We start from the raw sequence: 6,302 nt of genomic DNA on the forward strand, positions 1-6,302 counted from the left end.
TGCAGGTCATATCATTAATATCCTTGAAATGGTCTCTAAAATTTGAAAAAAAAAATCGAAATTTTCAATCCAGTAATCAAATGAGCACATCTCTGATAAGCTGACGTACCTAGTGTTAACGACAGTCCATATCCATCTACGTATTATGTCAAATCGACACATGTCTGCATCTTATGCATGTGCATTCCATTTTAATGCAATGTTAAGATTATCAAAATCTCCAGACTGTGTGGAAAAAATTAGGTGATTGTTACAATCTTTATCAAATAACCGGCGTTAGTCATATTCGAGTATATGGTTTTCAGTTACGAACAAACAGAGATTAATTCCTTTCGTCAACGGCCATACCACGTTGAAAGCACCGGTTCTCGTCCGATCACCGAAGTTAAGCAACATTGGGCGCGGTCAGTACTTGGATGGGTGACCGCTTGGGAACACCGCGTGCCGTTGGCATCTTTTTTTCCAAAGTCGCATCCAAGGTTTTGCCTAATCTTTTTATCTATTGATTTTTGGAGGTGCATCCATCATTTCGCCAGCTGGAATTTGTTTTTCAATAAACTTCCCAATATGCTATAGGCGTTAAAATTCTTCTTTGCAGATACATTAAAGTGTAACCCACCGACAACAATTCACTATGCAACTTAGAAATTACCAAATTTACAATTTACATTGAAACCAACACCAGGAACAATACCCTGACCGACAAAAAATATTAAAATCAACTTCCTTGCTGCCAGGTACATAACTTTTTCGCGAAAAGGAGAAATTAACACGAAGAATATTGAATCACGAACAAAATGAAAAATTGAGAATTAGTTGTAATTGGCGGATCTTTTTAAAAGATGAAGAATGAACCACAGTGGAGGTCGATCTGTATGCTCAAGATGAATAGAGGCGCCTTCGAAGCAAGCAAATATAAATGTTCAGCAATATCGAACCTCTCAGAAAGTCTATTTGATTTAGGGACTTATGTCTTACCATTTCTGAAAGTTTTCCATCCGGCTGCCTGATCAATAATTTTTCCCATCAAACGCGTTAGTACTCAGATTTGATCTTCGCAATGAGAAGAAATCACCGCTGTTAAGTAATGCAATTATTTGAAATACGGTTCATTAAATATATTCAAAGAAAACTTTCATTGTAAAATTATGCGTTGCTGATTGTTAGGGGTATACAATTCAGTCCAGTTGGCGCAAAAATGTTGTATAAATATACTTTCAGTTGCTGCATAATTGATAATGTTGAATAATTTTGTAACTGTCGTACGTGCTGATTTTCATTAGGACGAGCGACGTTGTATCGTTGACTGAAGATACGTAAGGACTGCTAGCTCTGTGCGGCTTTTCGTAATCGAAAATGGCCGAAATTAAAGTTCACTTATGCTCGTTTCCAAACCACCGCAAGCGGTAGAGCATGCGGCGCGTTTTTTTTTTACGTGGTATCCCCAGTAGGCCTACTCCACGGAGAATAGTAGCAAGATCGATCTTACGTTATTCGAAAAATTGCAGATAACTTTTTTTCACATGTTAATTACGGTCAATTGCTTTTCCCAGTCAATCTGTACTCGCATATATTCGCAGTTTGTTCGACATTTTTCAGTTCATTTAACCCGCTGACTATTATCGATGAAAGATGACTGTTTTAATTATGGATGAAAGGATGATTGTTTTAATTATGGATGAAGGGTGATTGTTTTCATCTTAAAGGCGAACAGCGGTTTGACGTTGGATGTAAAGTAGAGAACCTGGTCAATACGCAAAACAATCAACAACTGAACCAAGATCGAAAGAACGAATCGCTGTAAGACGTTAGCATTTACCTATCGGAGAACGATGCAGAAGTCTTTGAAGAAATAGAAACAAACCGGATTAGAATAAGGACAACCGTCAAAATACGATAGACTTGTATAATTCTACAGTGAAATACGAACCGAACATGATCTATGGAGCCACTCGAGAAAAAAACTCCGACACCAAAACGATCGCAATAAAAGACTGTAAAACCATTAAAAAAAACTACAGCAAAATAACTTTTACCACACTTCGTGATCACGATGATTCTGACCTACGTCGCTAAATCTATGTATCGGTGAAATAAGATGAATAACCCTGACCAGAACTAAACCAGACCTAAGCCTAAGAAATGAAACGTTAATTTTTCAGTATATTCAATGAAACTCGGTTAACTGAAACAGATGAAAATATAATTAGTGAAATATGTTGATACAGACAAAAATATACTTAGATAAGTGAGAAATATAAATTTTAACGAAAAAAGAGAGGAACAATTAGTTGAAACAGACAGATGATTTGAATAGCTAAAACAGGCAAGAGGTTCGATTCGCTGAAACAGTCAAAAAGTTTGATTAGCGAAACGTACAAAAAGTTTGATTGGCTGAAACAGATAAAAAATTTGTTTAGCTGAAACAGACAAATATTTTATTAGCTGAAACAGATAAAGGTTCGATTAGCTGGATCGGACAAAGGAGTAATTATCTGAAACAAGCAAAAGTTTTATTACCTGAAACAGACGAAGGTATGGTTAACACAATCACATAGGTCCATACACTGACAAAAAATGGGTCGAGTCTAACATGATACTCGCTTTAATATTCGTTGTTTCGATTATTAATTGTATTGATGAACGAAAAACATTCTAAATTTTTTGAATCGGCATCTCTTTCTGCTTTGAGTTATTAAAGTGAATATCTTTTTTGACCGAACATTCTATAGCTGTCAAGTGCGTTTGTTAAAAAATTGGTTTCTTTGCCCTGAAACAGAAAATAATACGATCAGTGAACGAATGTTTCTGTACGTTTCAGATATATTTCATAAATACTTACGCCAAGATTCTCCACTGTCACTATACAGTACTATACACTACCGAATTTTTTGTACCTGCGCGTTGAGCGCCGGGTTTCAAATGCCGCGTTTTCTCTCACATCTGAAAAGTATCAAGTCCAGGCGCAAAAGGCGCCGTGGAACTTGGAAACTTTATTATTTGTAAAAAATTGACCGAACAGCTGAAAGATCAGCACATCGAGAGTGCGTAACTCTTTTATATACCGTTTGCAAAACCGACACGTACAAAAAAGTGTCCGATTCCCGTTATTAATTTACGCGCAAAAGGCTGCGTCCAATTCTCGTGATTAATCTGCGCGTAAAAGGCGCGACAGATTAAACTGTCAAAAAATTTGTATTATCTGGGATTTGTTCCAAAAATTCTGTAGAAAACCAATCCACATCTGCATCTTTTTGAATCAGATAGATTGCTATGCGGATTGTTGTTCTCAGGTTACAAATCAAATTGAAATTGGGAGGGAGGTTGGAGGGCATGCATTATTGTGTGGCGTGACGGCCGGCGGTCCTCTTCGACGCGAAGTCTTCGAGCTCAGCATCTCTCCACATCTAGCGTACCACGGAACGCGATAGATGGTCCAGAGATGCGTTTTGCCCATTCAGACGATCACAGAGATCAATTGAATAGAATAATGATCGGTAACGACTGAATAATCGAATTGAATAACGATTGAAAAATGGTTGCAGAGTGACAAGAAATGGGAAATTTAATCTCGTTAATATTCAAATGCTTACAAACGGTCCAGAGACTCGAATAAAGAGTCTGTTGGGAAAAAAATGTCTGTGATCGTTTGACGCTGTGGATTACAAAAGTTAGTAACATCACGGTACATCGCGACCTTCCTACCCTTGCGTGTTTCCCAACGGAAAAGAGACTCACACATACATGCATAAGCCCGGCGACGGATCCCAAAACGTCCACCTACCTACCCGGTTACCTATATTCGATCTAAACGATTCTCCATTTTTTCCAACACACATCATTCATCATCATTTGCACCGTGGTCGCTGACTTACATTTTCGTTGGTTACCTGTTGGGAGCAAAATGTTTTTGTATCGTAGTCTGCCTACTCGGAATACAGTATCGCGGTTGTATCCCGACAACCCTAATGCTGTATGTATTATTTTAATTTTTAATGTTGGCAGACTATCGGTACATTAACCTTTTGTAAAATTGATTAAAAACATCCTGTATGCCAAATAGCATTTTTCTAAACGAGCTAAACCTGCAGTTGATCAATACTTGTTGGCTGTTAAAAGATTGAAAATGATATATAATATAAGATGCAATTTGATTACGTTACGTTATGTCGGACTTTAGAATTTTTTCATTTTAACAGTATTGTGAATAATTCAATACGTTCAAACCTCAGGTGAACCCACCGCTTAAACGACATCATTGGTAAATTCAAGCGTAGATTATTACATCAGTTGCGAAAGACAATTCGATCTCGCGAGTGCCGAGTAAGCGTTGGTTACCTGTCGCGATGCTCATTCCACATTTAGCAATGTGCAAAATTTCTGACTTTGAGTAGGCTACGGTGAATTAAATTGCGAAAAGAAATCATTCGACTGGAAGTCAAGCACGTTGTGATAGTGAATGAGCCTATCTATGCAGCTAAGAAATCGAAGATTTGTTCATCAATTGTTACCGCCACGCCACGTGACAGAGGAATCCCAGGGAAATACCCATAACCTAACACGTGCAAACTCACCAACGTTGCCGAGAAATGGAACAGTTACTCGGAAGTTTCTGTTTGATCTGTGAAAAACAAAACAGAACATTTCGATTAATTTAGCAAATTGGCTTTTCAGTTTTCAAATTGATTATTACTGTTGTCCAGTTTCATATTTATGCATTGCATGTTACGCGAGAACAAAAGTTTGGCTTTAAATGCACCACCTTGAATTATCAATTAATAATTAAAATAAGTATTGTTACCCCGACTCTGGCTGCTCCAAACTTTTACATGTAGCACTTCTTGTATCATCTCAGGTTTATTCGTGAAGCGACGCACTTTCACAGAATTCAGATCTTCACTAATCTCTTATAATCCAAAAATCCACACCGCAATAACACTCGATCCTACACTCACTTTTTGTTCTGTAGCTGTCTGTTTCAACTGACCGAATAACCTTCCTAATAATGCAGCTGCGCATTTACCATAAATCAGCCAAAAAAGTAATAATACTGACACACGAAGCACAGAGGCAAAAGTAGACATCACTGAAACCTGAAGTTACACAAAACAATGGAAAGTCGAGACACGACATTCACCTTCAACGTTCGTAGGATGTTTTCATTTCAGTAACTCGGTTTTCTTCACGCTACACGCTGTTCCTCGTGTATTATTCACATAGGTATGAGTACAGCGCAAGTACACTAATTGAATAAGGCGGTCTGAATATTGAACTGACACTTGTTGCCAACACGTTGTTCCACTTCGATTGCTCGGAAACGACTGATGGTACGTACGGCGCTCAGAAGAGACTTAAATAAGTTCTGTGAAGGACGGAAGATAACGATACTCCTGCGCTCTCTGTTACTCTTTCCATGGAGTGGGGGTAGCTGCACACGCCTGCCTCGCTGTTTTTCCCCTCTCGTGGCCCCCACTCCATGGGTAGACCGACGGAGAGGGAGGAAAAATTATTATCTTCTGTCCTTAGCTGAAGATATATCCTCAGTCAACGGTTATATCGAATGTGGGCATTTACAGAATAATTTGACAACTTAAAATTGTCGACAAATTTTGCTTTTCATACAGAATTGTTGCACTTGAATCTACGTATACGTATCACTACATTATATAGTTCAGCTAAAAATTATTAAGACAGTACGAAATATATTTTGAATAATTATAAAATACTAATTAGACCCTCAGGAAAGCAAAAAAGAAATCGAAAAGTCCGTCCGACCAAGAGCAGAGGAATTACGAAGGAAATTTTTCGTTTTTCGCCTGTAACTCTTGATCCGTTGCTCGCAGTGTATTCGGACTGCGGGCAGTCGATTCCTCTTGCAATATTACGTCGATATAGTGCATGAAAGAATTGATTTCAGTATTTTTCAAAATCGTCGAAATTTTCAGCAAATATCCAAATACGATATCATATTTCCCACAAATCCCACATTTCCTGCTAATACGTTAAGAGGGAATAATGTGCTACCTTCGTCCCGCTTTTCAGATCAAAAGACTTGACATTATGATTGAGTCGGGAATAATAGATATAATGTGCATAACTTGCAGATGATCGTTCCATAACATCAGACAAATCTTACAAGGAAAAACTGCAATTTGTGAATAAGGAAAACGTGAAATGTTCAAATTTGTTTTTATGGCTAGTTTTTACCTACATACAAATACGCATGTGTGTGAATTCGTCACAATCGTTGCGAAATAATTTATTTTCCAACAAATTCTTAATCCAGTGTTAAAATGTTGAGT

The 6,302-nt window shown here is 37.7% G+C and overlaps 1 non-coding gene across 1 annotated transcript; it reads left to right on the plus strand.

The window, feature by feature from the left end:
* Nucleotides 1-334: 334 nt before the first annotated feature.
* On the plus strand, nt 335-453 carry LOC124177049. Its single transcript, XR_006869504.1, has one exon. It is a non-coding gene; the product is annotated as a 5S ribosomal RNA (ribosomal RNA).
* Nucleotides 454-6,302: the final 5,849 nt, after the last annotated feature.

This window comes from Neodiprion fabricii, chromosome 2, assembly GCF_021155785.1.
Source record: "Neodiprion fabricii isolate iyNeoFabr1 chromosome 2, iyNeoFabr1.1, whole genome shotgun sequence".
NCBI classification, from domain to species: Eukaryota; Metazoa; Arthropoda; class Insecta; order Hymenoptera; family Diprionidae; genus Neodiprion; species Neodiprion fabricii.